This window comes from Lepus europaeus, chromosome 7 (genome assembly GCF_033115175.1).
Source record: "Lepus europaeus isolate LE1 chromosome 7, mLepTim1.pri, whole genome shotgun sequence".
NCBI lineage: Eukaryota > Metazoa > Chordata > Mammalia > Lagomorpha > Leporidae > Lepus > Lepus europaeus.
The window spans coordinates 37,415,284-37,423,958 of NC_084833.1; positions in this window are offsets into that span (position 1 = coordinate 37,415,284).

Sequence of the window (8,675 nt, forward strand, 5' to 3'; positions counted from 1 at the left end):
ATATATAGAATTGTAAAGAGTAAAATATGTGTCCTTACCCTGTACCAGTAGCACTCCTAAATGTGACCACTGTTAATTCAAGTTCAAGGACTACCAAATTATTCATATATAATTCTATATAAGGGCAACAAAAACTGAGTCATGCTTTTTAATATTTTTGGCTATTTGCTTTTTTATTTACATTTAAAAACATCCTAGACATTGTTGTAAAGTTTTTAAGTATCAATTTCATAAATACTGCTGACAATAAATATACTTCCAGTCACCAAATTTTTCCACACTTTTTTGAGCTCTCTCTATGTAATAATGCTTTAAATGTATTTTCACCTATTCCTTGCAACAAGCCTTTAAAGCAGATTACAATTATGTTGTGCATGAGAAATATGTCTTATTATTTGAAAAATAAACATCATATTTACACCCTCTCATTCACAATTCCAAATTCCACTCTTCAGATTTTGAAAATGAGTCCTTGTGATTGTTAAAGCCTGAATTCTAACGTGAGACTCAGTAGTCTTATCCTTCTTAGTGTGAACATTCAAAGGCTTTGCTGTAGAAATGTTAATATTTGATTAGAAGTGTTTGCTTCAGACCCCTTGTCTATGACAAATTACCTGAAGTTGAGTACTCTATGAAGGGAGGAGATTTATTTAGACCACAGGTTTGGAGGCGAAAAGTCCAAGATCTAGCAACTCTACCCATTGGTTCAAGCTTTAGTGAAGGCCCCCTTGACTGTCATTACATGGCAGAGGAAGAGGAAGAAAGCCAGCATCGTGTAAAAAGAGGCAAGCACATGGGTTGGCCTTGCTTCCTAACAACTCACTCTCCGGAGAATCAACTCAATGAGACCAGCATTAATCCCAAGGGCAATGTTGCCAATGACCTAAACAGCTTTCACCAGCCCCAACCTCTTAAATGTTCTATAGCCTCTTAGTATTATCACACTAGGGCTCAGACTTCCAGTACAAGAAACTGAGGGACAAACTGCATCCAAGCCATAGCAGGGTGAAAGACAAACACGGTGTATGCCCAACATTACCTATATTACCTCTTGAAAACAAAAAATTCTGAATCCCAAACAGCCATAAACAGATGATTGTTTATTAACCACATTTGTTTTTCTGATTAAAGCAGCAGATATTTAGAAAAGTTAATTTGCCAAAACCTACAACTGGACAGTAGCGTAGTTGGTATTTTGAACTAAGTTTGGTTTTTTGTTTGTTTGTTTGTTTGTTTTGACAGGCAGAGTGGATAGTGACAGAGAGAGAGAAAGGTCTTCCTTTTTACCGTTGGTTCACCCTCCAATGGCTGCTGCGGCCGGCGCATCTCGCTGATCCAAAGCCAGGAGCCAGGTGCTTCTCCTGGTCTCCCATGGGGTGCAGGGCCCAAGGACTTGGGCCATCCTCCACTGCCTTCCCGGGCCATAGCAGAGAGCTGGCCTGGAAGAGGGGCAACCGGGATAGAATCCGGCTCCCCGACCAGGACTAGAACCTGGTGTGCCGGCGCCGCAAGGCGGAGGATTAGCCTGTTAAGCCATGGCACCGGCCTGAACTAAGGTTATTATAATAGCTGCTACTATACTGAGACTATTGTACATTGCCTCTGTCTAGTGTGACCAAAATTGTGCATATGGATAATTACTCAAAGCACTTCTACCACAGAAAACAAATTCAAGCCACATGCTCACCTGGGATTGGTAATTAATGTGTGCTGAAGGTCAGTAAACTAATTATACCTGAAATTTGGTTTTAAGATTTAATAAGAGTGCATTTTGTAATTATAAGAAAATTACCTTTAGCTCACATGTTTATATCAAAAACAAAAAATATTGTTACTTGAACATGAAGAGAAGTGGTATCATTGAAAACGTTCAAAAATCTTATGGATTGGGACCAGCGCTGAGGCATAGTGGATTAAGTAAGCCACCATCTGCAGTGCAGGCATCCCATATGGACACCAGATTCGAGCCCCAGCTGCTCCACTTCCAATTCAACTCTCTGCTAATGTGCCTGGGAAAGCAGCACAAGATGTTTCAAGTGGATGAGCCCCTGCACCCATGTGGGAGACCCAGATGAAGTTCCTAGTGCCTGGCTTCAGCCTGGCTCAGCCCTGGCCATTACAGCCATTTGGGGAGTGAACCAGCTGATGGAAGAAGATCTCTGTGTGTCTCTCTCTAATTCTGATTTTCAAATAAATAAAAATCTTTTTTAAAAAATCATATGGGTTGATTTTTCAAGGACTTTTTTTACAATCAAAGTCTCATACAAACAATATTTTTTGCAAATTCATAACTTGCTCATAAGTTGTTACCAACCACTTGAAATAGATAAGCACCTTCTGTACCCATCACTTTCCTATTTTCCTCCTCATGTGTGTATTTTGGAATAATCATCTTTTTTAAAGTGTTAAAGCTTACTGTTCTTCTCAATAATAGTTATTAGTGTAGATTCTTAACTTTCACCCCAATTCTCTCAATTCAACATGCTAAAAAATTTTCTTTCATTCTAGTTCATTGCCCTCCTGAATTCTTCATATCAAGATAAAAATGCAAGCATATCACATCTACTCAAAACTAAGTGTAAAAATCAACACCTAACTTCTTGTTCTCTCTACCTCCTTCCTTTGCTTTCTCCAAATAAGTCTACCTGTCCACTCCACTTCTTCATTCAATTTTAAGGTAACCTCTGTGGTTAGTCTTTCATTAGTTTACCTACAGGTTGAAAAGAATCTTTGGAAAGATCATCCCTGGGAATTAACAAGCCCTTTACTATATTGTGCTACAAGAGTGTTACCTAAATGGCCACAAATGAGAAGAAAAGTTCCCAGCTACTCCTGAGCTTAATAATTGTCATAATGTGGTTTTTACCTATATAAAATATACTGTCCAATTTTGCATAGATGAGCATTTTTAAATGCCAGAATCAACATTACTTTTTTCCAAAACTTAAATTTAACCTGTTTAAATATTTCATCATTTTGCCCATAAAATGTTAGTTTCTGTATAATTTAAAGATCACAAAGGATTTCTAATTTTTATCAACTTCATTCACAATCCAAGATTTTTCATCTTACCACTGTCTCAAGACTATGCTTCTTGTAAGCTTTTAGTTAATTACTCAATTTTGTTCAGGGTTTCTGGCCTTTATTTTTCTTTCAAAATATAAATACAATTTAAATCTGTAACCATTCCTTGTTATAGCAATAATCAACATGTTTTTATCAAGTACTTGTGTTTATACATATTCACAGAGTTGTCATTGTGACACTTTAGTAGTATAGCAGATATCTGTTTTACCTGACCCACCTAAACTCAGTTTGATTAAAAAGTCTCAGGTATTTGAAAAACCACTCCTTTCCCCAGTGAAGTCCTGATGGAGTTATCTTTGCACCCCTCCCCCTAGAACCCCGGGGTAGGACCCTGAGGGACACACACACATCCATCTACTCCCTCAGCCCCTATCCTTTATAGTACTAGCTAAATAATAATTCTAAGCTCTAGATTTGGGAGGAAATAGTAGAAAATTCCTATGCTATGTTGGTACTCCTATCCAAACTTTATTTGTTTATTTCTTCATTGGTTTTGAACCCCAAGGAAAAGACATATGAGAGATTAGTTTTTCCCTAACCTTCTGTAAAATACTTACAAGTCCAATATGATCTCTCCAAGAAATGCCACATTTAAGCTTTTTAAATATTTAAGCAAATTATTATTGTACTAAAATAGTTGCTTGAATTCTAATCTGTTCATACCACTCTACTCTGTCCTCAACACAGATAAGTATGTACCTTTATATTTTGATATCAAGATTTTGAACATTACTGAGTTTTTTAGTTAAACAGCTCCCCACACACAAGGGACCCAAAATCACATAATTTAGTTCCACACAATAATCTACTGAATGCCTACTCAAACTGCCATTCCAGTTCAAACACACTTTCAGTATAATCAGTGCTGCATTTTTTTTTTTTTTTTTTGGACAGGCAGAGTGGACAGTGAGAGAGAGAGACAAAGGTCTGCCTTGTCATTTTCATTTTTATACTTCTACAAAATAACTTTTTCATATTACTAACTTCACGTACTTATAAAATTATATTTCATGACCATTCTTCCTTATTTTCCTAGTATGCTAAAAAAGTAGGAAGAGAAAAGCAAGGAAAAGAAAAAGTGCAAAGTATCCATAGGGTTCATGTTTCCCTGCCTACCCATCACTGGCACTTGAGCAGGAAGTCCTGTAGGAAATTGAAGGTTTCAATAAGGGATGTGCATGGTAAGAAAAAATAGAACATCTATCAGTAATTATGGTAACATAGGGGTATGTATCTTGGCCATCTTTCATGTGGACTTTTCCAAAATCAGTGCTTAACTCCAAGCCAGTGCTTCTGACAAAGTCATCTACTTGGCTATAATTTGATAAAGCCACCCTGAGACTTTCGCACTAGAGTATAAATCAAACAGTTGGGTTCTTGCACTGCTGAAGTCTAAAGAAATCCATGATCCTATCTCTTAGCTTTCCAAAGTCTATAATGACAGAGGCTTCAGCCTTGGTTACCTTTCCTGTTTTAAAGCTGTGACCTAAAAACCTAATTAGCAAATTAGCTCTTTCTGGTACTCAGTCTGCCAAATATGCTATCTTAAATACTTTGCTGATCTTGACTCTTGAAGACATGTGTTATTTCGGGTGAAGACTTAAAGACAAGCCTTGTGAATTAACTGAGCCAAATAAACATTGTGCAGGTGGATTTCAACACTTTCTTTGTAACCAGTACAATAAATTTTGGCCCCTGTTAACAGTGATTTTCCCTGGGATGCTGCTTCCTCATGCTTGTAAGTTTAATTTGACAGGAGGCATACTATAATGAATTTTTGGTTTTATTTAGTAGTTATAACTCCCCAGAACAGCTCATTCTCCCTCCCAAAATAAGAAATTATGAATAACAATTCGTGATACTAAACATCTTTTGTAGGTATTGGGTAGGTTTCATCATTAACTTTTGGAAGTTAATTTTTAACCAAGGGTGGTGAGAAGTGAAGGCTGTCAGAATTAGTTGGAACTCATTTCAAAATTCCCCATCTGTCAGTAGTTCAGCATCATTGCTCATAGGCCCAAGATGATACAATTGATTGCACAGAAATGACATTTCCAGGTGAAATCCATTTACAAAAAAACTAATTTCCAGTCATGACCTTAATGACCATTGGAGAATCTCTCAGTAACCAGAAGTAAAGCTGTAGCAGGAAGATGAATGCGAGCATTCATTTGGCATGTGCCAGATATGAAAATTTTCTAGTTCATTCCCCAATTCATTTAATGCTCATTTAGAAATGCACACCCAAAAGTACTTGATATTTAATTCTTTTATAAACTGTAAACACATCACAGTGGTATTTGGATATCTTACAGACTTTGTCTGTAAACAAAAGTTGCTTCAAGGCATATTCCAGATACTTGCTGGTACAAAATTTTAGAAGCTTAACAAGTTCCTCAAAATGAATGCCAGTAATTTCTAACATTTGGATGGAAAAAGCATACTTATTACAATGAATGATATAAATGCTTACCTATTTATTAGTGGCCGTTGTAAGAGTTACTGGTAGACATGTTTGCAAGATAAATCCTGAATTACAGATGTCATCTATACCTAAAATATTTTTAAAAATTTAAGATTCTACATTCTTTCATGTCATCTGATGCCAGATGGAATGTAATATAACATTGCACAACTTAGCATGACTCAGCAATGCAAGTGGTTTGGCTTTAGAATATTTTTCAAATGAAAGTGTCAATAGAAAAAAATTTCTGGAGTTGGGAGGAAAGGGGAAGCCTGTTTATATTATTTTACTTGACTAAAATCAGGTCTGAGAGTCTAATAGGTTTGTATAACTGTTGAGCAAAACTCATTTACCAAGTAGGCTTGCATTTCTTGGGAGTAAACCTATTTCTACTTGGAGGGTAAAAATTATGAAAGAAATTTTTATTTAAAAGAAATGTGATGATCATGGCAACAAGAACATAAGTTCTGTGAAACCCAAGACCATATCACTCTTGTTCATCTTGTACTTAGCACCCAACTATACTTGTACTGAAGTACCTAATCCTATGTTTGCCTATGTTCAAGAGATCCAATGGGAGGACCTCCTATGGTTCTTGTTGGTATTTCTCAGCAGCAAGCAAATTGCTTCATCTATGCCAAGGAACACAATACAAATGCTTGCACAATCAGCACAGTGAGTTTTTTTAACAACAATTTTTAAATGTGACATCTCTTACAATTATCTTTTAAAAATATGTTCTGACTCCTCCAGAATGGCCTCGGTCATATGTTCTATATCTCCCAGGTAATGAGTGAGTCATATAACTTGAGAGGTGTATGGCATTTCCCCTCTGTGTGGGCAGAAAAATGTGTGTGTATGCCATTACTGGCAAAGTTCTCATTTTAGCCCTAAACATTGAAATTTTAATCATAACTTTTCTTGAAATTTTTTAAAAATCACATCTTAACATATTGGACTTTCCTATAATGTCAAGATTATTAAACAACTACCTAGAGTTATAACTTTAATTGTTGACAGGATATTTTTAGCTAAAAGGAAAGAATTCCTTTATTTTGCTGAATGAAAACTCTTATAATACATACAGTAAGTAATCTTTCTTAAGGCAAATTTAAATTTACCCTTGTCAACATATTTAAAAGTCTAGGTTTTTTTTTTAATCCTATTTTCCTATGCCTATTAACTCAGATAAGAAAGAAAAAAATCACATCTTGTAGGTAAATAAAATGTTTTCCTCTTTTAAAGATTTATTTATTTATTTAAAATGCAGATTTATAATGCTAATGGAAAGCAAAATGGGAAGATGTAGCCATCCTAATATCAGACAAAATAGACTTTAATTCAAAAACTGTTAAAAGAGATGAAGAAGGGCACTATGTAGTGATTAAGGGATCAATTCAACAGGAATTTGTGACTATAATAAATGTATCAGCACCAAATTACAAGTTGCCTGGCAATTTAAATGTAATGTTAATGGGTCTAAAAGGAGACATAAACACCAATAGAATAGTAATGGGAACTTCAATACCTCACTTTCAGCAATGGACAGATCAACCAAACAGAAAATTAACAAAGAAATTACAAAGCTGATTGACACTATAGACCAAATGTACCTAACAGATGTCTACAGAACATTTCACCCCACAGTGGCAGAATACACATTCTTCTCCTCAGTGCATGAAACTTACTCAAGGATATACCATATGCTAGGCCATAAAGCGAGTCTCAGCAAATTCAAAAAAAAAAAAAAAAATGAAATACCATCCATCTCCTTTGACCACAATGAAATGAAGCTAGAAATCAACAACTCAAGAATCTCTAGATCAAATATAAACACATGGAGACTTAAAAAACATGCTCCTGAATGAACAGTGAGCCATAGAAGAAATAAAAATAAAAATAAAAAAATTCTGTAAATCAATGATGATAATACCTCATTTCTAAACTTGTGGAATACAACAAAAGCATTGTTAAGAGAGAAGTTTTTGGCAATTGGTGCCTACATGAAAAAATTAGAAAGGTACCAAGTAAATGAGCTATTGATGCATCTCAAGGACCAAGAAAAACAACAACAAACCTAACCCCAAATTAATAGGAGGAAATAAATAATTAAAATTAGAGAAGAAATAAACAAAATTAAAACCAAAATAATACATAAGATCAGTGAAATTAAGATCTGCTTTTCTGAAACAGTAAGCAAAATTGATACACCATTGGCCCAACTAACCGAAAGAAATAAAATAAAATCAGAGATGAAAAAGAACTAACAACAGATACCACAGAAAATAAAAGAATCATCAGGAATTACTACAGAGCTGTATGCCAACAAATTGGGAAACCTAGAGGAAATGGATAGATTTCTGGACACATATAATCTAAAAAAAATTGAGTCATGAAGACAGAAAACCTAAACAGACAAATAACCAAGATGGGATTTGAATCAATAATAAAGACCCTCCAAACAAAGAAAAGCCTAGAACCAGACAGTTTCACTGGTAAGCCCTACCAGACATTTAAAGAGAAACTAATTCCAATTCTTCTCAAGCTATTCAAAACAATTGTAAAGGAGGGAATCTTCCCAACCTCCTTCTATGAAACCTGTGTCACCTTAATTCCTAAAGCAGAAAAAGATACAACAGAGAAAGATAACTTTGCACCAATACCCTTGATGAACATAGATGCAAGAATCCTCAACAAAACATTAGCTAATCAAATCCAACAGCACATCAGAAAGATCATTCACTCAGACCAAGTGGGATTTATTCCTGGTATGCAGGAGTGGCTCAACATTTGCAAATTAATAAATGTGATACATCACATTAACAAACTGAAAAACAAACGTACGTGGTTATCTCAATAGATGGAGAGAAAGCATTTGATAAAATACAACATTCTTTCATGATGAAAACCTTAAGCAAATTGGGTATACAAGGAACATTGCTCAACACAATCAAGGGAATTTATGACAAATGCATGCCCAGCATTCCAAAGCTGGAAGCATTCCCCCTAAGATCCAGAGCCAGACAAGGATGCCCACTCTCACCATTGCTATTTAATATAGTCATGAAAGTTTTAGCCAGAACCATTAGGCAAGAAAAAAAATCAAAGGGATACAAATTGGAAA